This window comes from Oryctolagus cuniculus, chromosome 13 (genome assembly GCF_964237555.1).
Source record: "Oryctolagus cuniculus chromosome 13, mOryCun1.1, whole genome shotgun sequence".
NCBI classification, from domain to species: Eukaryota; Metazoa; Chordata; class Mammalia; order Lagomorpha; family Leporidae; genus Oryctolagus; species Oryctolagus cuniculus.
Window position 1 is genome coordinate 2,913,835 of NC_091444.1, and position 24,442 is coordinate 2,938,276.

Below are 24,442 nucleotides of genomic sequence, written 5' to 3' on the forward strand. Positions count from 1 at the left end.
ATCTGTTCTTTACTGTTCACGGGATGATGGGCAGTGCACTCAACACAGCCCTCCTCCTTAGCGTTACTTCCAGGCCGGGGGTGAGGGTTGAACACAGGGAGGGGTGGCAAGTTGTTGTGAAGGTTAGCTGAATAATAGGAGTTTCTAGACTTAGCAGGGCCCAGTACATGTTGATTCCTTTCCCTTTTTCTACTTAGGTTATCCTCTTCCCTCTGACAATATTCTGAAAGTTCGATGTTCAAACTGTTTTCAACACCGAAGTGCAAACACATCTAATGAACGGCGGATCCCACTCTGAATCCGTCTGGTTCCCTGTCTCTTCTACTCCTGGGGAGCCGTTCTCACTTCTTAGCCTCTGTCGTGGCTTTCTGCCTCGTCTCTGCTGATCTTCCTCCATCCCATAAGCACTCGGGCCACCTTTCATCTGTAGTTGAGAAACCTTCGAGCAGCTTCCCGTAGATTTTAAACAGAATGTAAATTCCTCCCCACATCCCTTTCTGTGTTGTCCCGCCCTCTGCCGTGTGTGGACTCCAGTCTCAGCTCCGTGCTGTGTCGCGTGCAGCTTGTTCTCACTGCAGGGCCCTTGCACTGGGCTTACTCTTTCTGCCAACAGAGTTTCCTGTCTCAGCTCCGATGCTCGACTTCACAGAGGTCTGTCTTTGCACTTGTCTGAAGTTGCTTCCTCCCATCCCACGTTGGTCTGCACCAGACTGCTTGTTTTGATCGTTTCAAAAGAAGTTGATGATCAAAAGTGATATATGTATGTTGACTTTTTTTTTTTTTTTTAAGATTTTATTACTTGAGAAGTAGAGTTACAGACAGGGAGAGGGGAGACAGAAAGGTCTTCAGTCCACTGGTTCACTCCCCAAATGGCCAGAATGGCTGGAGCTGGGCTGATCTGAAGCCAGGAGCCAGGAGCTTCTTCCAAGTCTCCCATGCAGGTGCAGGGGCCCAAGGACGTGACCATCTTTTGCTGCCTTCCCATGGTGTAGCAGGGAGCTGGATCAGAAGAGGAGCAGCTGGGACATGGACTAGTGCCCATATGGGATGCCAGTGCCACAGGCAGAGGCATAGCCCACTATGCCATAGCACTGAGCCATATGTGTTTCTGACTCATTAAATAGTACCAGATACTTGGGAAAATGCCAGAATGTATTTGCTGGATGCATGGCTGAATGCTGTCCTCTTCAAGAAGGCGTCTCAGCACTCCCACAGTAGGTGCTTCCCCTCTTCCTGGAGCCCCAGCATCCCAAGAAAACCACCAGGGTTTGACTTCTTGGATTTTTGAATTTCGTAACTGGTGAGCTTTTGAAGCCAGAGGGTTTCTTGGTGAAGAACCTTTCCATTGTCTTCCTTCCACTTCCCCCTCTTGTGCTCTGCCTCCTCCTCCTCTTCCCTTTTCCTCCTTTTGTTCTCTTCCTCCTTTTAAAAGCATTAATTTGGGCCCAATAGCTAGAGTGCTGGATTTTCTAGGCACCGTGTGTGTGCAGGCAAATCTGTGAAGAAGCTTTTCTCCGTTTTTAAATGAAGAAGAGAGAGGTTAAATAGCTTTTCTGAGACCCCTGTAGGTGGTGGAAGTGGGATGTAAACCCAGGCATTCCTTCCTTCCTTTCAACACCATAACTCCAGCTAATCAGCGGTAGTCCTCGGAGCTGTAGTAACACCACCAGTGAAGGCCATGGCTGGGGATTTCGTAGTGCATGTTACATCTGTTCCTGAAAGGCGATAGCTATACTGGGAGAAAAATGTAGACATGTAAACACTGCTCTACCGGAACCTGTGTTTTTGTGCTGTCTGGGATTGTAACACTTGAGAAGGTTGTCATTTCCCCCACTTCCTCCTTGCTGTAGGAACGCGTCGCCACTGTTGGAGCTGCAGCCGTGACGTGAGTGCAGGCACAGATGGGGAGAACTGCAGAAAGGTCGGCTGTGTGACGGTTGAACTCACCGCCCTTGTTTCCTGGGGCGTTCAGTCAGCATTGCCAGGCACTGGGTGTTCTGCTAGTCTCTGTCCGGACCACAGAACAAAGGCTCAAAAGGAAGGAGGGCCCTGCTGGGTCTGTGCTATATAGACTTAGGGAGATTTAGTAGAAACAGCCTCCTTCAAGACTTGATTTTCAGCAGCTATCAATAATTCAAGGTCAAGATGGCACCTTTTTTTTTTCATGAAGAGCAAAATTGGAAAATCTTATTACATATGCTTAAGTATTTTGCCAGAAAAAAAATATTAACCTAAATTTACATCCACTGACTTGTGAAGGTATGGAATGTGATTTATTCATCTGTACATCTCTAGCCTTTATCTTTTTTTAAAAAAATTGACTGATTTATTTGAAAGGCAGAGTTATAGACAGGCAGAGGCAGAGAAAGAGAGAGAGAGAAGGAGAGACAGAGAAGTCTTCCATCTGTGATCTGAAGCCAGGAGCCAGGAACTTTTTCCTGGTCTCCCACATGGGTGCAGTGGACCAAGGACTTGGGCCATCTTCCACTGCTTTCTCAGGTCATAGCAGAGAGCTGGATCGGAAGTGGAGTAGCTGGGACTCGAACCACCAACCGTATGGATGCCAGCACTGCAGGCGTCAGGCAGCTTTACGTGCTACACCACAGTGCCAACCCCTCTGTCCTTTATCTTAACACAACAGTGAGCATTCAGTAATGTTTCTCATGAGGAGGGCCCGATGTCAGCATCCCCTGTGGTCTGATTCGTGTAGAACACTTTCTGTTATATGCCATGGGCGTGAGATGGGATTGTGAAGATGGGAGATTGTTAAGCATTACAAGTAGTAAAACAGAAGAGTGAAATGGTACTGAGCACATTGACAGGTGGTTGTGGCTGCAAGAACCTGGCTAGGCTTATTATTACTCCAGGTCTTTCCTCCACACTTGATTGAATTCAGGGTGGAGGCGTAAAGGTGTACAAGAAAAAAGCTTTTATTGAGAACAAACCAAAGTGCACACTCAAGAAATAAGTCAGGATAGCTTGAAGAGAGAGAGAGAGAGAGAGAGAGAGAGAGAATGCTTGTGAAAATGAACAAAGGGCCTAAAACGGAAAAAACTCAGGCTTTGACGGTAAAGCCATCACAAAGACAAACCCCCAAACAAATCAAGCCATTTTGTACCATTCAGAGGCATAAAGGGGTGCTGTCCAGGGTGGAGCCCTGTTGAATATTAGGAAGGGGGTGGAATTCAAGACTGGGTTTTTTAGTGTCTTTTTTTCTTTGACAGATAGAGTCAGACAGTGAGAGAGAGAGAGAGAGAGAAAGGTCTTCCTTCTGTTGGCTCACCCCCTAAATGGCCGCTACGGCCGGAGCTACGCCAATTGGAAGCCAGGAGCCAGGTGCCTCCTTCTGGTCTCCCATGCGGGTGCAGGGGCCCAAGCACTTGGGCCATCCTCCATTGCCTTCCCGGGCCACAGCAGAGAGCTGGACTGGAAGAGGAGCAACCAGGACTAGAACTGGCGCCCATATGGGATACTGGTGCCGCAGGCGGAGGATTAACCAAGTGAGCCACGCGCCGGCCCCTCAAGACTGGGTTTTTAACAATGCCAGTTGTCATTGTACCATAATAAGGACAAAGTAACAATCCCAGTGGATATTGGAACAGGTAATTTTTTCAGCGCTGCTGGCTGGTGAACAAAGCCGTATGCGGAGGATGTTCCATTGTTAAATGGACTGTATGTGAAGAAATACCTTCCTTACACGCAGCTGAGGTGCAGAGTCACAGAAATAGTCCAGAAAATGTCAAGTCCAAACACCAGCCAGTGTGAGCCAGTCAGTGGTTGTGTAGAGGGTCTCCCTACAGCTGGCCCACGTCCAGGGCCGTGTCAAGGGCGAGTGCTAGGGCCCAGGCCCTGCAGTTGGGAGTGGACGCTTCTGACTCTGGGGTCTGGGCTTATGGGATGCAGCAGCTCTCCCCCGAGTGCAGGAGTGGACTCAAGGCTTGGGGACAGAGTCATTGCCTCAGCGCGAGTCACTTGTTCTTCCATGTTTTCGTGTATTCACGAAATGTTTATCCAGCGTCATTCTGCAGTTATACTGTACAGAGTGCAGCAATGAACAGACAGACAAGGTTCGTTTCCTGCAGCTTATAATGCGTGAGTATAATACTAAATTCATATGATAGGCTATGGGAAATCCGGGTTTCATGGCACGTAGCACTAACGAATGCTTACCGAACGGTTCCTATGCCTCAGACACAGTTCTTAGAGCTTTATATGTACTGACAAGCTTTCTCCTCATGATGACTACGAAGTATTAATATTTACATTTTTAAAAGATTTGTTTATTTATTTGAAAGTCAGTTACTCTGTAACTCTCTGGAGTTACAGAGAGAGAGAGAGGAAGGTCTTCCATCCGTTGGTTCACTCCCCAACTGGCTGCAGCGGCCAGGGCTGAGCTGATCCGGAGCCAGGAGTCAGAAGCTTCTTCCCGGTCTCCCACGCGGGTGCAGGGGCCAAGGACTTGGGCCATCTTCTACTGCTTTCCCAGGCCACAGCAGAGAGCTGGATGGGAAATGGAGCAGCCGGGTCTCGAACCGGCGCCCATATGCTATGCCGGCACTGCAGGCGGCGGTCCCAATATTTATGCTTTATATATAGGAAAATGGAGATCCAACAAGGTGAGCTTTTACACCTAGACTCTCTCAACTAATAAATGATAGACCTCAGACTGCACACCAGCTTGCATTCCTTCTCCTATGCCACCTCTCTGTTGCCTGTTTTTCTAGTGTTCAGGGGAAGCTGAGTGGGGCTAGGACAAGGACTGGGAGAAGGTTCCAGAACAGGGGCCAAACAGTAGGACGTGGGGGGAGAAGGTGGGCAGCAGGGGTGGGAGGCAGCAGTCGGACTCAAAGGCAAGAGGGAGAGAGAGAAATTGGAGAGCAGAAGGACGCTGGAGTCAGCGGCCACGTTTGCTCTCGGGTGATGGGTGAGCGGCTGCTGGGGCTCGGACAAGTGCTGCAGGCTTTTAGAGTTGTGATCTTGTTCATAGCCAGCCTCCCCACAGAGCCCCCTAACCCCCCATAGTCTCTGTGCATTCTTCATCTTTCTTACTAATTTTTAAAAAATTTTCATTTTATTTGAAAGGTAGGGAGACATGGAGACAGGTAGAGATCATCCAAACACTGGCCTACTCCCTGAGTGCACACAACAGCTGGGGCTGGGCCAGGCCAAAGCCAAGAGCCAAAAACCCAGTCTGACTCTCCCAGGTGGGGGGCGGAGACCCAGGTTCCTGAGCCATCGCCTGCTGTTTCCCAGGGTGCGCCTAAGCAGGGAGCTGGCTGGGAAGTAGATAGCCAGGACTCATACCAGACGCTGAGAGGGGAATGTTGGTGTTCCACGTGGTATCTCAGTGCCAGGCCACGTGCCCGCCCCTTCTGAATTCTTTCTGTGTCTGTATTCCCAGCCCTCCGCCCACAGCCCTGCTCACTGCGTGCGCTGTTCTTGCTGTCTGAAGATGCTTCTCCTCCCTGCCACCCGTTACTGGCTCTTTTGTTGCCCACTGATTTCTCTGTGAAAGGGTTGGATGAGTCAACGAAATAAGGCGTTGCTAGAATGCGTGTAGCACTTCACTTAGTCTAGTAAAGCATTTTATGGTTTTGAAAGTAGATTGTATATAAAAGGAAATGTTACTATATGAAAGTGAATGCAAAATGGGTCAATGAAAACTGCTTTGTCTATGTGAAGTCAACCGTTTTGGTGGTATCAGAGGTGGATCCTTCAGTACAAAACAGAATTTTGGTGTAATTTTTCTGTGGTTTCTAGCTGTAATTTTTGGATTGACTTTTTCCCCCCAACTTTAATAGCAGTAGTCTAATGTAAGTAGTCTAAAAATGCTGAATTTAAGTGTTTTAGCTCAACGAAAAAAGTAGTATGAAACGTGAAGACATCTTAAACTGGTGTCCACTTCTAGAACTGAGCACGCACAGAGAGTACTTTCCTGGCCTGTCTCGCTGTCTGGACAGCTAGCAGCAGGCATGCTACCTCTACCAGCTGGGGGGCTTGGAGAATTCGCACATAGCATACTTTATGTGATCAGCACCCCAGGGGGAGGGAGGCCAGGAGTGTTTTGGAACAATGAGCCTCTGTCCTTGTGGGGGAAGATGTAAACTCTGCATTTCAGTTCTGTCAGGAAGGGAATAACTGACATTATTACTGCTTTTGAAAGAGGCCGCCTTGATGTGTTGTAAGATCTCCCTGAACGGCTGAAAGCTGGAGTTGTGTGTTTCAGTGAAGTTACCGCTTTAGCAGGGAAGGTTTGCAGAGAGCGTTTGGTTTACAAATAGCAGAGCATGCCCTGGAGTGCATGATCTCCGGTCTTCTGGGGCTTGTAATCTGCATTAAGTGGCTCATATTTTACTTGGATGCGGCTGTAATTAAAGTGAATGGAGTGTGTGTGTGTGTGTGTGTGTGAGAGAGAGAGAGAGAGAGAGAGAAACTGATTGATTTTTAGGTTATTCCTGGAACTTCAGCTATGATAGTTATGGTTCTTAAAGCAGAAAAGTAGGGAGGCCAAAGTAGGTGTGCAGTCAATCCATCATTGAACTAATCATAGGAGAAAGAAAGTTTACTCCTTTTAGCAACGAAGTCAGGCAGAGGCCAGCAAAGCAGGGAGACGGATTTCGGCAGTATTGACCATCAGGGTCAGATACATCATTAAGTGCATCCATTTTAACACTGGCTCTGATAATAAAAGTGTCAAAAATATCCCAAGGAACAAAGACACCCCTAGAGTTAAACTTGGGAGTTTTTTGTGTAGAAGATTCAGGTGTCCGTGACGGTCCCAAGATCCCAGGTCTGCTAATGCTGAAGACGTTCACAGGCCATTTTCTTGTTCCGTCTGATGTTAGTGTCCGTCTCCCTCTCGTCTTCCTCAAGTCCTGCAGGTTTCTCCCGTGGCTCACTGCTCCTCTCTGTGTGCTTCCAGCTCTCAGAGCCCAGAGGTGCATGGCCTGGGTCAGGGCGTGAGAGCAGAGGAGCATCTGGAAAGGGGGTCCCTGGGTCCCTCCACCCCCGGATACTGGCAGTCTGATAACTCCTGCAGGGACTGCGCTTTCTGCAGCACAGTGTGAAGGGTTTGCAGGCACAGAGCTGCGTGAGACGGTGAAGAGAGGACTGTAGGACAGTGAGGCGACGCGGAGAACCGGTGCTGGAGAGCCAGAAGCAGGCACACGGCCACAAAGATGAACTTTGACACAAGGGAATTCCAGAGGTGACGCGGGGGTCCAGAGCTGGCAAGGATTACAGAGACATAGGCAGACGTACAGAGATGAGGAGTTAGCTGCTATGAAAAGTCTTCTTTTTAAAGATTTTTAATGTTTATTTGAGAGATAGTGTTACGGACAGAGAGAGGGACAGAGCAAGGTCTTCCATCTGCTGGTTCACTCTCTAAATGGTCACAATGGCCAGAGCTGGGCTGATCTGAAGCCAGGAGCCAGGAGCTTCTTCTGGGTCTTCCATGCAGGTGCAGGGGCCCAAGCACTTGGGCCATCTTCCACTGCTTTCCCAGGCCACAGCAGAGAGCTGGATTGGAAGAGGAGGAGCCAGGACCAGAACCGGCGCCCATCTGGGATGACGGCGCTGCAGGCAGAGGCCCAGCCCACTGCACTACAGTGCCAGCCTCAAAGGGTCTCCTTGAGGGCGGATCAAAATAACTGAAGGTAGAGACACAGAAGGGGCTTCATCTAAAACGATGGCCTTGGCGAGGGTTTTCTTTCCCTTGCGGAGAGCTGGCTCCTATCTTCTGGGATAAGCTGAGGGGAGCTCTTTCTAAATAAAGTGCCACATCACATTTTAGTGTAGGCTCTGCCATCATTATATATTGTAGAAGAAGGAAAAAAACTTAAGTTTCTTCAAAAATACATATGCTGCCAACTCACGGGCATTACCTATTTTGACTCTCTCAGTCGGGCGTGAGGTTGGGAGTTGGCTTCCCAATTCACAGATGAGAAAATAAGGCTCTGAGAGATTATGTTAAGTCTCCTCAAGTCACTCACATTTGGTTCTCTGTGTTGCCCAGTTGCTTTGCTCCGAGTTTTTATGTTGTATAATATTTGAAACATTCTTTAAAAATAAAAGTTCAAGGGGCTGGTGCTGTGGCGCAGTGGGTTAATGCCCTGGCCTGAAGCGCCAACATCCCATGTGGGCACCGGTTCGAGTCCCAGCTGCTCCACTTCTGATCCAGCTCTCTGCTATGGCCTGGGAAAGCAGTGGAAGATGGCCCAAGTCCTTGGGCCCTTGCACCTGCATGGGAGACCTGGAAGAAGCTCCTGGCTCCTGGCTTTGGATCAGCACAGCTCCGGCCGTTGCAGCCAATTGGGGAGTGAACCAGCGAATGGAAGACCTCTCCTCTCTCTCTCTCTGCCTCTCCTCTCTCTGTGTAACTCTGACTTTCAAATAAATAAATAAATCTTTAAAAAAAAGCTCAAATTATATAAGACAGGTTTTTTTTTTTTTTTTTTTTTTTTTTTTTGACAGGCAGAGTGGACAGTGAGAGAGAGAGACAGAGAGAAAGGTCTTCCTTTTGCCGTTGGTTCACCCTCCAATGGCCGCCGCTGCAGCCGGCGCACCGCGCTGATCCGATGGCAGGAGCCAGGATCCAGGTGCTTTTCCTGGTCTCCCATGGGGTGCAGGGCCCAAGCACCTGGGCCATCCTCCACTGCACTCCCTGGCCATTTTTTTTTTTTTTTTGACAGGCAGAGTGGACAGTGAGAGAGAGAGACAGAGAGAAAGGTCTTCCTTTTGCCGTTGGTTCACCCTCCAATGGCCGCCGCGGCCGGCGCGCTGTGGCCGGCGCACCGCACTGATCCGATGGCAGGAGCCAGGAGCTAGGTGCTTTTCCTGGTCTCCCATGGGGTGCAGGGCCCAAGCACTTGGGCCATCCTCCACTGCACTCCCTGGCCACAGCAGAGAGCTGGCCTGGAAGAGGGGCAACCGGGACAGGATCTGGCGCCCCGACTGGGACTAGAACCCGGTGTGCCGGCGCCGCTAGGCGGAGGATTAGCCTAGTGAGCCACGGCACCGGCCCGACAGTTTTATATAATATGAGGAATATCTATACTAGAGGACTTCAAGACATTCATGGAATTAAAAGATAAGTATTTGAGTACAAAAATATGAAATCATATATACATGGGGTCTTCAAAGAATTCATAGAAAATGTGTCAAAGAATTATGCATGTATTTCAAATATTTATCCACCCAAATTAACTTTACCTTTTAATTCTGTTTTCTGTGAGCCTTTTGAGGTACTTTTGCCTATAATTGGTAGCATAAGTCATTTTTTCAGATCGAAAAGAGAAAATTTGTTTTAGGACCCAACACCTGGAATAAATTCTCTTTGAGGCTTATTATGGCAAAACCAGGTTCTGATTCTGGAAACATGATAGGCTAAGATACTCAGACCAATCCTGACACTGAAAATAGCTACAAAAATCTGGAGTAGATGCACGTGTAATCAGAAACCGAAAAATCATTATGAAATCGCCCTGCTCAAATCTTAGAGGGGTACGAGGACTCAGAAGGTTGAGGAAACCCTGAAGGCTCTTGGGTAGAACTTTGGCCAGGTGTTATTCTAAGCTGCAGAACTGGCTAGCTTGAGCCCAGGGCCCTCCCTTGGTAGGGAGTGTAGGGAGACGTTGTCCCCGTGTATAGCTGAGAGCCCCAGGGCTCTCCATGTGGTCAGGGTGCGGTGGAGATAGGCACATGCACTTCTTGCCAGGTGATGCCTGGCCGGCAAGAACACCCCACCAAATGCCAAACCAGCACAGCTGCCTGACCTTGGAGTGTGAACCTTCAGAACCGTGAGCCAAAATAAACCTCTTCTGGTGTTCTGTTGTAGTAACAAAAAGCTGCCTAATACTCAAGGGACTTCAGAAAGGATTAATAGATATTTTGTTGTCTGAATAGCCTTGTTTACTTCTTGATAAAAGAATTTGTGAGATATAGTTTATTTTGTAGTTAACTTTAGATTGGAATTGGCTTGAAATCAATGAATGAATGATGTAGTTAATATAAATTAGTGTAATTTGACTTAAATTGTTATTAATAGTTATTAAATCACTAGCAATTGATTTGTTGATCTGATTAGCTACTAACTTGATTTAAGGTATTTAAATTCCCAGTTACCCAAAGGCAGAGATGCTCTAAAGTGGATTAAACTGACACTGACTGTGTGTAGTTTGCGTGTCCAACCGAGATGTAGATAATGATATGCAAGCTTTCTGGAAAATTGAGCAGAAGTCTGTGATTGGTCTCAGTTACCTGAATATGCCATGAACACTAGCTGGATTTTAAAAGTTAAATGTTGTGATTTTTCCATTTTATCTGCCGACTTAATTGAGCTTAGGGGATAAGTAACATCGGGAGCATGCAGAGGTAAGACGATAGGGACCGTCTTGCACGTGTGTGACGGGCCCACTGCGGTGGGGCCGTCACGTGATGTGTGTGCCCCAGAGAGTGAGCTCAGTTTTCAGTTCTGTTGAGACTCAGAGCCGAGGCTCAGTGGGTGGAAGGACAGAACCACTGTTTCCTGCTGTGATAGAGGTATCTCCACACGTTGCGTGTGTGCTGTGCGGTTCATCCCTAGAGAAGCTAATTATTCCTCTAGAATGTGGTAATGAGGTGAAGTGCACGGTGTGCCAGCAGGCTCAATAGATCAAATTTCGTATCACTCATTTAGATCAGGGCATTCGTTTTCATTACAAGGTAGAGTCCGCAGGAGAAATGGAAGCAGCCTATGGGGACAGTGCAGTGAGCAAGTACAGGCAGTAAGCCCACAATCGTTGGCTCGGGAAATGCTGACCTCATTTACTTGCAGCCAGACTTGTTGAAAGACGGCTATCGGAAGAAAAACAAAACCCCCTCCATGTGCAATATTGATGTTAATAGCCCTTAGCAAGGAAAAAGCGCCACGTTCAAGTTACATCCCATAAAGAATAATTCCTTTGAATGCAATATGAAGCCAGAGGAGGGAAATTCAGTTTCCACTTGGTGTTGTTATCCCTCAGTGTACACTTACTGAACACCCATCTTGTCCGAATGTAACGGAAGGCGCAGACCTTGCTCCGAGGCTTGTAATCCAGGCAGCCTCGGGCCAGGAATGGGTTCCATAGGAGTCAGTTAGCCTCTCGTGGTCAGTCAACATTTTCATGTTTTGATTTGCACAGTCAGCTGTAAATTAGAAGGCAGCTTGGAAAAAGAAAGAACTTTTTAGAAGAGATGGCTGATTTTTCAGGAAAGTACAGGTAAATGGGAGAAAGTGGCTGAATTCCTTTTCAAGAACTCTGAGAGGAGGAAAAATTAGGAACATGAGTGTGGGAACCCTGAGACTGATACCAGATCTTGAGCTTGAGTTCTCAAGAGAACGGTGGAATCAAGAGTACAGGTTCTGGCCGGCGCCGCGGCTCACTAGGCTAATCCTCCGCCTAGCGGCGCCGGCACACCGGGTTCTAGTCCCGGTCGGGGCGCCGGATTCTGTCCCGGTTGCCCCTCTTCCAGGCCAGCTCTCTGCTGTGGCCAGGGAGTGCAGTGGAGGATGGCCCAGGTGCTTGGGCCCTGCACCCCATGGGAGACCAGGAGAAGCACCTGGCTCCTGGCTCCTGCCATCGGATCAGCGCGGTGCGCCGGCCGCAGCGCGCCGGCCGCGGCGGCCATTGGAGGGTGAACCAACGGCAAAGGAAGACCTTTCTCTCTGTCTCTCTCTCTCACTGTCCACTCTGCCTGTCAAAAAAAAAAAAAAAAAAAAAAAGAGTACAGGTTCTTACGCTGGACTTGCCACTTGAGTGAATGAGCAAACACGCAGGAACTTGTTCTGCAAGTCAGTGCAAAACTGAAGTGAATCTAGGGCTTTATAAAATTAAAGTAAGTGGGTTACACGCTCTCAAAGTGAGAGAAAGTAGCCAGAGTGGCTTAATGGGAAAAACATAGGTTCTATACTCAGAACGATGTAGATTTGAGTATTATCTCTGCCACTCACTTTTTGTTTGACCTTGAGCGAAATATTTACCCTCATAAGCCTATGCCCTCACAGTAAAGAGGAAAAGAGATGTAATTTGTAAATTATTTGGCACATAGCAGATTAAAATCTCAAAAGGAATAAAAATACTTATGAAGATTTTTTGAATTGGTGTAATTTTAAATATTTGATCCTTGAGAGAAATTTTTCATTGGACTTCCTTTGATAATCACTGTGGTTAAGAATACCTTTTCCAAGTACTTTGTGAATAAGGAGAATAGTTTTGTTGAATAAGAATTAAACTATGTGATTAGGTAAAAGGACAGCCTGATTGATGAGAAATATTTAGCCTGTCACAGAAGAGGACAAATGGCAGAGCAGTGTTCAAACTGTGCGTGGGCAGCTGTATTAGTTAGATCTTGCCGTGTAACAAACTGTCCCAATATTCAGCAGTTTCAAACCACCGCTGTTTCACATGGCTCTTGATTCCGTGGATCAACGATTTTGACTGAGTTTGGCAGGGAAGTCCTTCTGGTCTTGGCTCGTCACATAGATACCTCCATGGTAAAATGCCGAGTCCGTGAGGGCCTGGCCCCTTGTGTGAGTGCACTTTTGTGGGCTGCCATCTGCTACAAAGCCGCTTAGACTTTGCACGCAGTGCAGAGAGGATGGGAGGGGAGAATGTAAATTTTTTTTAACATTTGTATTTGTTTGAAAGGCAGAGTTACACGGGGGTGGAGGAGATGGGGTGGGGAGAGATTGATCTTCTGTCTCCTGGTTCATTCCCCAGATGACCACCATGGCTGGGGCTGGGATGGGACAAAGCCAGGAACCAGAAGCTGCTCTAATGTTTCCCACATAGGTGGCAGGGGCCATCTTCTGCTGCTTCCTCGGGCACATTAGCAGGGAGCTGGAATGGAAGTGGAGCAGCTGGAACTTGAACTGGTGCCCACAGGGAAGCGGCTTTACCTGTTAAGCCACAGTGCCAGCCCTGCAGTCCTCTTGAGGTCTATCCTTGGAACTGGCACACCGTTATTTGCATCATACTCTATTGGCCAAAGCAAGTAACAAGGCCAGTCCAGACTGGAAGGGAGGGGAGATGGACTCTGGCTCCCATGGAAGGAGGTCCCACTCCGAAGGTGTGCATGTGGGCAGTCTTCTATGGGGGGAAGTGACTCCTAGTAGATTTATGGGGAGAGCTAGAGAGGGATGGCACGAGACCAGTTTCACCTTGGCCCTTTTCTCAGCAGAGCTGGTTAGAAGGGTAGTGTGTAGCTTGACGGGAGCTGTGTTTGGGAGAAATACTCAAGAGAGCAACAGGCGCTGATTTAGACTTTTTCTCAGAGCGTATGTATTAAGAGTGTTTTCTAAAAATTAGATAATTTAGAGTTAAACTTTAAATTAGATAAAATGTTGCAACAGTTGGGTAATTGCAATATAGAGACTCAAATAGACTATATAAATGTTTTAGAAAGAAGGGAAGGTGGGTGCCAGCGCTATGGTGTAGCAGTGCTAGTATCCCATATGGGCGCTGGTTCAAGTCCCGTTGGTCTGCTTCCGATCCAGCTCTCTGCTATGGCCTGGGATAGCAGTAGAAGATGGCCCAAGTCCTTGGGCCCCTGCACCCACATGGGAGACTCCGGAAGAAGCTCCTGGCTTCAGATCGGCACAGCTCTGGCTGTTGCGGCCAATTGGGGAGTGAACCAGCAGATGGAAGACCTCTCTCTCTCTCTCTCTCTCTGCCTCTCCTTCTCTCTCTGTGTAACTCTGACTTTCAAGTAAATACATCTAAAAAAGAAAAAAGGGAAAGTGGACACGAAGAGAAACAAGTCCAGCCTTTATCCCACTATGAAATGTGCCCTGTAACCCTGAGTTTCTTCATCCTGAAGCAGTGAGGTGGTTCTGTTTGTGGCAGTAGCTCCATCTTGGACTCTGTGAGTGCAGGTGGGGATGTCGGGGTGGGGGAAGAAGTCGTGTCTTGCCAGCCCCACAGACGGCTTCTGAGTGGTGGCAGCCTGGGCACGTGCCTTACTCTTGTCGGGGTTTTTGCTCTGTGTCTGACCGTCACTGAGTGTCACTCGCTTCCGTGACGGAGCCAGCGTTTAGCAGGAACTGCCATTCGTTTCAGCTGCTTGAGCAGGAAATGAAATTAAAAGGGCCACGGAAGCACAGGACTTAGTAAGGCAGACTGTTGGTTACAGCTCTGAGCTGGTTCCTGGACTCCGGTGAGTGAGGCCAGACAGAGACCTAAGGGTCGGAGAGGACAGGGCCACGTCATGATGCTGCTCTGCGAGTCTGACTTGGGATGTGAGAGTTAGCAATAAGTTACTGGCACTTGTGTCTCCTTAAGGTTTCTGTGTGCGCTCTCTGAGGGAACCCCCGGGCCACCCCTTCTAGAAGCCAACGCAGAAGAGGGCAGAGCCAGGAGAAAAGGGTGCAGAGCTCTCACATACACACCTAAACAGCGCCTGACGTCTAACCTACTTGTTCAAGGGGCTGTAAATTTAATTCATGGTTTAAGGCAGAAGGAGGAGCGTTTTCTATGAGTTGGAGCCCAAAGCATCCTGACAGAAACTGTCATATTGATTTGCTTATGGGTTACTCAGAATGGTTGTGTTTGGCAAAACATTGAATATGTGATACTGAACCTTCGCCAAAGGTTAAGACTGGAGTTCAAGCCATGGACAGTTGCCCGTGGAGGCGACCGGTGCAGTCATGGAACGCACTGACCATCTAATCCAAGCAGAGCGTGGAACGCAAGAAGAACATGCAGTCCAAGCAGAATTTGAGAACACAGTTCTTAGATGGGAGTTTGAGGAAGATGTGGGCAAAGCCTTGACGAGAGAAATCGCAAGTCGAGCGGGGCCTGGTGAGCAGTGTTGGTGTGCGGAAGAGGCAGTTGCTGCTCTCCACCAGAAGTTGAGCTTTTAGTTGCGTCGTGTAGCTTACCCACAGGGCTACAGGTCCCAGATGAGGAACTACCTTTCCCAGCACCCTCCAACTTCAAGAAAGTCTACTGGAAAATAATTTGCTAGTCAAAGGTTGAGGGAGTTTTAAGGAGAAATTGTAAAGTAGCAGCAGCAGACAGAGGCTGTGCAGTGGAGGCGGCGCACAGGTACCAGGAACGAAGACGGCGCTGTTGAGGGCTGGCTTCCGTGTTGGGATTCCCTGGAGGAGGGTGTGGTGTTGGGAGGGAAAGCAGCATTGACAGGTTTGTCTGCTGTAGGAGGGAGGGTGGGAGGAATGGGCACCGCGGAGGTGTATAGGAGGGGCTGCCGAGGGAGTTCATGAGGACGTCTGTGTTTTGCCCTGACAGTTGTCTGCTGAGAGGGAAGGAGGAAGCAGCAGCGAGTCCAGAGCTCGGAAGGAGTGACTAAGTTTACGCTTACTACCTCTAGGCAACGGAAAGGAGCGGGGACAGAGAGATTGCTGGGCATTTGGAGTCGGGTCTCATACATTTGCCATGACCCAGTGAGAGTGTTTATGTGATTCCCGCTGGCAAAGCTTAGTGACCCTTGAGGGCAGCTTGGGCTTTGGAAGGAGGAGTGGAACAGAAGGTAAACTGGCAAAGTAATAATTGGAGAGGCTGGTGGGAATGTTGCCTAATGTCTTCAGGTCGCATTGTCGGCCGGCGCCGCGGCTCACTAGGCTAATCCTCCGCCTTGCGGCGCCGGCACCCCGGGTTCTAGTCCCGGTCGGGGCGCCGGATTCTGTCCCGGTTGCCCCTCTTCCAGGCCAGCTCTCTGCTGTGGCCCGGGAGTGCAGTGGAGGATGGCCCAGGTGCTTGGGCCCTGCACCCCATGGGAGACCAGGAGAAGTACCTGGCTCCTGCCATTGGATCAGCACGGTGCGCCGGCTACAGTGCACCGGCTGCGGCGGCCATTGGAGGGTGAACCAATGGCAAAAGGAAGACCTTTCTCTCTCTCTCTCTCTCTCACTGTCCACTCTGCCTGTCAAAAAAAAAAAAAAATCGCATTGTCAGTAGAAATACTTTCAGATGAATTCAGACACTTAGGGTATTGAAGAAACCGTTAGGAATTAGAATGATTAGAAGGGATCATCAGCCTTCATTTAATCCTTCTGGGTTGAAGCTTGAGTGGTGGGCTTGAGCACATTTAGAATGAAGGTGACGTAGGGTGACGTGTGAGTGAAGGCAGCTAGTCAGTCACTTCTTGGATGTCTTCCGTCTCACGTGTTAATAACATTTTGAAATAAATGGAAATAACCAAAATTCACCAAGGAACCCTTGCAGGTTCTGCGTGCCGAGGGAGGGTGCTCAGGGTCAGGCGGGTTAGTGGCCGAGTCTGTGGCCGGCTGGCTTTGTTCTCAGCTGAATGTACTAGTGGTCACCTGCCGGCAGGCTGGCCCCTGGGGTCCTGGAGGGGCTTGCTGCAGGAACTCGGGAGAGCGCCAGGCGGGGCAGCCTTTGGGAGTCAAGTAACAGGGTGATAAAAAGCCACTGGAGGGAAACAAAGGGGGATTGATGTAACTAATTGATTGCGAGTACAGCCCAGGCTTGCGAATGGGGGGCCTTCACAGTCCCCTGGCTCAGTTTGTGCTTTCTAATCAAGAGGTTAGTGCTCATGGAACCCTGCTTCTCTTGAAAGGGGCTATTCATTGGGCAGTCATTGGGAACATGTGTTTAGGAGGCAGGGATGGTGAAAGCCCCAACATTGTTGGCAGAGGTCAGTGGTGTTTCTTAACCCGGCTGTACTCCGTGGTAGTTGACAGTGCTGCTAATAGGAGCCAATGGCTGTGCTTTCTCCCCTCAGGTTTTATGGATTGTTCTGGAAGCTGATCTGTAGCACTGTAAAGTCGTGGTGTTTTTATAAGTGACCCAGATCATGGCTTGGAGAATTTGGTTTAGTAGGTGATATGCCGTTGGCCTAGTTTATTATTTCATTTTTAATTTCTTCGTAAGTTCACTCCAGTTTTCTCCTTAGGTTTTCATGAACTTTCAGTGGTCTCTTGTGCATTTAATTACTGGGGAAAACCGATGTTATGTCTTTTTTTTTTTAAAGATACATTTATTTATTTGAAAGAGTTACACAGAGAAGGAGAGGCAGAGAGAGAGAGAGAGAGAGAGAGAGAGAGAGGTCTTCCATCCTCAGGTTCACTCCCCAGATGGCCACAATGGCTGGAGCTGCGCCAGTCTGAAGCCAGGAGCTTCCTCTGGGTCTCTCACAGTGGGTGTAGGGGCCTAAGGACTTGGGCCGTCTTCTACTGCTTTCTCAGGCCATAGCAGAGAGCTGGATTGGAAGTGGAGCAGCTGGGACTTGAACTGGCACCCATGTGGGATGCCGGCACCACAGGTGGAGGCTTTACCCACTACGCCACGGTGCTGGCCCTGATGTGATGTCTTTCTGCATTTTAATGTATTCTTCAGTTTTAGCACGGATGCTTGCTTCACTCCTCTCCTGGGATGTCGGCTGCTGTCACTGAGTTTCCCCAGTGTGGGAGGAGCGTGCCCTTCAGGTGGTGATCAACCTTAGTATCAACAGTAGTTGTGTAGGATTTTCTGTGTGTACTGTCATCAGTACCCCGCACAGGAGTAGGGTGTCAAGTAAATAGAGCGCTCTCTCTCTTTCTCTTTGTCTCTTTGTCTCTCTGTCTCTGTCTCTCTCTCTGTTATCACATTCCCATGACTTCTTTCTTCCATAATTATAAAAGTCTCAGGGCTGGGGTTGGGGCACAGTAGGTTCAGCCTCTGCGTGCAGTGTTGGCATCCCATAAGGGTTTTGGTTTGAGTCCTGGCTGCTCCATTTCCCATCCAGCTCCCTGGTAATGCACCTGGAAAAGCAATGGAAAATGGCCCAAGTATTTGGGCCCCTGCACCCACATGAGAGACCTGGAGGAAGCTCCTGACTCCTGCCCTTGGCCTGGCCCAGCCCTGGCCTTTGTGGCCATCTGGGGAGTGAACCAGTGGGTTGAAGATACCCCCCTCTTTATCTGTTTTTCTCGTTCCTTCTTTCTCTGTACCTCTGCCTTTCAGATAAATAACAAGCTTTCTTTTTTCAGACATTTATTTGAGGGTGGAACTCGCATCTTTGACAGGTTTTGTTAGGAATAAATTGTGTTGAAAGCTTGGCAGAATAGCACTGTCATGAGTGGGAAACGTGTGTAAGCCTTCAGCATCCACAGGTGCTTCATTTATTTAGGTTACCCGGGATTGTGCATAATATTGAGGGCAATGCCAACCTTGGTGCCAAGTTCTTGGCTCCACAGGAGAAGAGAAGACAACACATTTAATGGGAGCAGGAATAAGATTTATTGAAAGGGGTAGTATGCACTGGATGTGAGCGTCAGCAGCCTCTTTTCATGAGGTAGGAAGGGCTGCTGCCTCCAGCAAAGTCGGGGTCGCCATTTTAGGGTGGGGAGTGGCACCTAATTGAATATTCAGATAGAGCCGGGTTCAGGCAGGGCTGGAGTAGCACTAACTTCCTAGTCCCTGGTTTGGGAATCAGGATGCGTCTCCACCTAGGGCTGCAGCACACACACGGCATCTTTCGGAATGTGCCGTGGTGTCTGCATGATGGGAAGTGATGGGAGCCTGCAGTAGTGGGGGATGTGTCCTAGCTGGCTTGCAGGGAAGGGGTGGGGTTTGCGGTGTGTGGTCTACGGTTGCCGCTGGCTGTCTTCGGCTCCTCCTTGCTACCTTCTTGTCCACATCGCTAGGAAAGGTGTGCTTGTTGGGATAGGAGTGACTGTCTATTTAGGATGTTTGTTCTCCTTGTATTTTCTCCCACTTTTTCCCACTTCTAAGACTCCACATGTTTCTTTCAGTAATTGCCGCTTTCCATCGGCACTGCATTTTTTCTGTTACTATTTATTGTGGGATAGGGACTGTGTTACCTTCATTTTTTTAAATTTTATTTAAATTATACAAGTTTCATGAATTTCATAGATACAGATTTAGGAACATAGCGACATTCCCTCCCCCTACTCCAACCCATCCTCCTCCCTCTCCTATCACATTCCCACTCTTAATTTTTACAAGGTTCTGTTTTCAGTTTACTTAACGATTGCATAGTTAGCCCTACCCTTAGTAAGAGTTCAACAAACAGTATGAAAAAAAAAAAAAAAACCAGTGTTCCTCAACAGAAGTGAAAATCATCGGATCTCAGAGAGTCTGTTTTGCTCCAGTACATTACATTTCAGGTATTCTGCTCGTTACCTTGGGTCAGGGAAACCATATCTGTCTTTTTGGGACTGACTGACTTCACTGCATACACTGTGGTGGGCTGCATTGCCTTTGAAGATGTGGTTCCCTCATAGCCGTCAAACAGCAGGCGTGGCAGAGTACCGTTTGTCTTACTCGTTCGTCGTCTTGATTGAATGTAAAAGATCAGTACAGAAAAGTAGTTAAACTGCAGTCTTATTTTGTGTAATTGCCAGTATGGAGCTGCTGAAAGGCCTGGTGCCTTTTCCTGCCCCTCATTTCCATCTTTCTCCCATTGCCAGGAGAGCGTCAGGACGTGGAGAAGTGGGAGCACAGAGAGTGGTGCTGTCTTCTCTTCGTCCGCCTGTCCAGGGGCATCCGTGCCTTTTCTGATGCTTCTACTGGCGTTTACTGGTTCCGTTCAGTCTCTCTGTAACCATGCAGCCCTGTTACAGAGGCGTCTGAAATCTCACAGGGCCTACGTGGTGGGAAGGTTGGCTGGGAAGGGGAGGCAACACACAGTGTTAGGGTCCCCCACTGGGACTCCAGCACCCGTGGTTCTGGCTCACCGTGCTCTGCTCACACCGTGCTCTCGGTGACGCGGGCAGCTCCATCCCCAGCACTGGTGTGAGATGCTCAGGGTGAATTCTCCCCTCCATCTGTTGGAGCGTTTGACTGTTCCGTCGCTCTCCCAGGGCCGGGAAATCGGGCATTCCACGTGCTTTTCTGGGACCGGACATCATGGGATTGGGAGAGCTGAGTGTGAAAGGGGTTGTGGCCGGCTGTAGGCTGGTGACCAGCTGTTTGTGTAAAGGCCTTTACTTATTTGGGGGAACTTTGTTATTCCCATGGCTTTCGGATCTCCCAGTCAGCCCGAACCCCCACGAGCTTTTGGCCCTCATCTGAGAGTTCAGAGGTGTGGGGCTCCCATAGAGACCCGCTGTATGCTGCTCTCTGAAGATCTCCTGTTCGCTCAGAAAATCCCGCCTTGTTTTCCCTTTTCTTTTTCCGTCCGCCAGGTCCCTCCTTATTGCTGGCGACTTAGTGGGTTGGTTTTGACAGTTCTGCTTTCTCACCCCAGCTTTCTTTCTAGGCAGGAAAACAGTCGGGCAGACTTGTGGAAATTTCTGAACCTGTGACCCACTGAAGTAGTCAGCAGGCCTCACTCATCTGTTGGGGGTTTCCAAGTCTTTTTTCAGGACTGTCCACTTAGCCCCTTAGCCTTCTTTGACTCATTTATTTTGGATTTTAAAAATTAAGCATGGTGTAATTTACAGGTTGTAAAATGTGCCTATCTTAAGTGCGCGGTGTGATGGGCTTGGCAGGTGTCTGTCGAGAGAGAATGTTTCCTTTTCCCACCCGTTCCCTGGTTCCCCTTCTCAGCCAGTCCTCCGCTGTGTAGGCAGCCAGTTTTCAGGCATCTGCCGTGGGCCAGTTGGGATGCAGGGGGGAAGCCCTCGAATATGCACTTCTTTTGGTGTCTGACTTCTTTCACTCAGGTCAGTGTTTTGCACCTGGTGTTCATTACTAAGCAATATTCCGTTATATGAACACACCGCATTTGGTTTGTCCTCTCTGTTGTTGCTAGATGGCTTCTGGTTTTGGGCTGTTAGGAACGTTGTTGTTGTTGTTTAAAATTTATCTTATTTATTTGAAAGAGTTACAGAGAGAGGTAGAGACAGAGATCTTTCATCTGCTGGTTCACTCCCCAGATGGCCACAACAGCTGGAGCTGCACCGATATGGAGCCAGGAGCCAGGAGCTTCTTCTGGGTCTCCCACATGGGTGCAGGGGCCCAAGGACCTGGGCCATCTTCTTACTGCTTTCGCAGACCACAGCAGAGAGCTGGATTGGAAGAGGAGCAGCCGGGACTTGAACCAGTACCCATATGGGATGCCGGTGCTTCAGGCCAGGGCTTTAACCCAAGGCACCATAGTGCCGGCCCCAGGAACATTGTTGTACACATCTTTTGTTTGGACTACACTTTGCTCTTGAATAAATATCTGGGGATACAATCGCTTGGTGATAGGTGGGTGGCTAGTGCTCAGACTGCTACTTTGAAGCAATGATTGGGATATTGGTGACAACTGTGGGAACTGCGTCCACTCAGCCCTCCTCCTCCTTGCCGCACGTAGGATGTGCTTTGGGATGGCTGTGTTCCTTCCAAGAATCTACACTTTCTCTCTCGGCGGCCATTCCTTCAGAGGAGAGGAAAGTGGCATTACGACCGTGCTTCTTCCTTCCCTGGATTGCTGTGGTTTTCTTCCTTCCTTCTAACCTATTTTTGTTCAGTTGTTGGGTTTGTGGGGAGAATGGTTCTGTGATCTGGCTTCCCGCTGCTAGTTTTCTTGGCAGTCCAGTTAGTAACAGAGGAATTAGACTTGAGTAATTCATGGTTCCTCCCCCATTTTTTGTTAGTGTGAGTGATTGAGTGAGAGAGAAAGCACGCACTCTCCCCCATCTGCTGGTTCGTTCCCCGAGTGGCTGGGGCTGGGCCGGGATCAGAGTTGGGAACCCAGGAATGCAGTCCACATCTCCTACGTGGGAGAGAGATCTGCCTGTTGGAGCGATCACTGCTGACTCTCAGGGTCTTCGTTATCAGGAACCTGGTGTCAGAGCTAACGCTGGGAAATCAAACCTAGATACTTCCATCTGGCTGTGGGTATCTCAGCTGCCAGGCCAACCACCCGCTCCCAGGTTTTTTTTTTTTTTTTTTTTTTTTCTTTATTAATTTTTGACAGGCAGAGTGGACAGTGAGAGAGAGAGACACAGAGAAAGGTCTTCCTTTGCCGTTGGTTCACCCTCCAATGGCCGCCGCGGCCGGCACGCTGCGGCCGGCGCACCACGCTGACCCGATGGCAGGAGCCAGGTACTTCTCCTGGTCTCCCATGGGGTGCAGGGCCCAAGCACTTGGGCCATCCTCCACTGCACTCCCGGGCCACAGCAGAGAGCTGGCCTGGAAGAGGGGCAACCGGGACAGAATCCAGCGCCCTGACCGGGACTAGAACCCGGTGTGCCAGTGCCGCAAGGCGGAGGATTAGCCTAGTGAGCCACGACGCTGGCCTTTTTTTTTTTTTTTTTTTTAATGTGTTTTCTCAGAGAAGATAGTTAAAACCAAATTGACCTTAAGCTGCCGTCTTGCTTCAGAACCCCAAGGGTTGTGTTTTGAAGGCTAAATAGGGAAGCCATTTCTATAGCATGGTAAGTATAATATGACCCTATTTATTGCTGACAAGAGATTCTGGTCTTAAAAATCAAACTCATCATTAACATGAGCAGTCTTAGGACAGTTCTCATAAACGTTCATCTTTTGGTGTTGGTGGGATACAATCACTTAGATTTCTTCTCACTTGAGAGGATTTTGAAAGATTCTGTTGGAAACCTTTGTCTATTTCAGAGCAGTATCGTGGTGCCGCAGGTTCAGCTGCTGCCGGGGATACTGGGATCCCGTATGAGCACTGCTTCAGTTCCTGGCTGCTGCACTTCCGATCCAGCTCCCTGCTGATCTGGGGAAAGCAGCACAAGACGGATCAAGTACTCGGGCCCCTGCCGCCCACAGGGGAGCCCGGTGGAGCTCCTGACTTTAGCCTGACCCAGCCCTGGCTGTTGCAGCCATTTGAGGAGTGAACCAGCGGAGGGGGATCTCTCTCTCTCTCTCTCTCTCTCTCTAACTCTTTCACAAAAAACCATGTAAACATTTCACACTAAACAACCACATTGCCTTCTGCAGAAGTCTGTTGTTTAATCGGGCAACCTGGTGGCTGAGCCTGTCTCGCTTTCCAGCTCTGGATGGCGAGTCACTGCCCTTCCCATGACGGAATCCTGGGTGAGCACAGCGCTGCACGGATTTGAGGAATTCCACGCAGATCAGCCAGAAGACGTCTGTAAGATGTTCTGAGATATTTTAGAAAAAGAATGCATCATGGTTTTATAACATTGGGATGATGTTCTTATTTAGCAGACTCCAAGGAGGCCTCTTTTAGCTTCACGTTGGAGGCCCAGAAATCAACTTCCCTGACACGGCGTTTTCCACGGAAATGCACGAAGCCATGTTTGGACCTTCGCATTTGTGCAGCGCGTATACTTGAGTGTTTTCTCGGAGCCCGGTGCTGTGTTTTCAGCCTTACTTTTTCCCATTACTGTGGATGACCTTTCTACTCTGTCATTTATTTCTTTGTAGGGGGCTCACTATTTGGCCAATAGCAAGCTTCTCATTTTGTTTAAGGAAGAAAATGCAAGTAGGCAAAGGGCCTTGCATTATAAATGGTGTCTTGGCTGTCTCTGCCGCATCTGGGGTTCCCTTCTGCGTTGGCTTTCTTTGACTTCCTTGGAAATCTGTCCTGTGCCTCACTCTGGTTCCAGCAGTTGCAATGTATCATCGTGCAAACCTTTGCTAGCTGCAAATACCCTCTTAAAAATGTACTTAACCGCAGATTCCAATCTGCAAATTATTAATGTTAAAACTATTTGAAGAGGGACACATTTCCAGATCCAAAGCCAGCATGAAGCCTTTACATAAATCAAATATGGCAGAACCAAATTAAGTCTATTGAGTTTTCCGCGTTCTCTAGGTTTGGGCCTTAGTAATAGTCTAATTTCCCGTCTGTGGTTAACATCGTCACATCCTGTCTTGTGTGTCCCTGCAGGGCTGTGTTTGCCAGCAGTGCCTAGGGGGAGTTCCCACCCCCCAGGTTTGGGAGAAATTGAATGTACAGTGAAGGGACAAGCTTTGAACCTGCCCTGGTAACATGAGATAACTTTGCTTTTCCAGATTTTTCCTTTATCTTTCTTTATTTTAATGCAATTTAACAAGCTAAAAAATGTTTCTTTAAATGTGAATCTATGAGGTCAACGTATTTGTGTGTGAGCACTTGTGTTTGGGAGAGTGGCAGGGAGAACAGAGTGTGGAGCTCTATGGCGTATGCGAGTTTTCTTGAACAAAACTGGACATAAAGTGTGGCGGATGTCTTGGCTTAGTAGGTAAAGCCACTGCCTGCAGTGCTGGCACCTATATGGGTGCTGATTCGAAACCCGACTGTTCTGCTTCTGATCCAGTTCTCTGCTCTGGCCTGGGAAAGCAGTGGAAGATGGCTCAAGTGATTGGGCCGCTGCACCATGTGCGAGACCCAGGTGAAGCTCCTGGCTTCGGCCTGGCCCAGCCCCAGCCATTGTAGCCATTTGGGGAGTGAACCAGCTGATGGAAGACCTCCCTCTCTCTCTCTCTTTCTGTAACTCTGCCTTTGAAATAAATAAGTCTAAAAAGCCAGAAAGACAGAAAGTTATCTCCTTCCTGGTCTCAGGAGCAGGCCAGGCTTGACGGCGGCTGCTGTGGAG

General features: G+C 48.9%; 1 protein-coding gene and 1 long non-coding RNA gene across 4 annotated transcripts in view; both read left to right on the plus strand.

Annotated features, from left to right (window-relative positions):
- Window positions 1-24,442, plus strand: part of HMCN1 (hemicentin 1) — a 459,307-nt gene that overhangs the window by 21,600 nt on the left and 413,265 nt on the right. The window lies entirely within an intron of this gene.
- Window positions 8,443-13,770, plus strand: LOC138844914 (uncharacterized). Its single transcript, XR_011381327.1, has 2 exons — window positions 8,443-11,380; window positions 11,752-13,770. It is a non-coding gene; the product is annotated as an uncharacterized lncRNA (long non-coding RNA).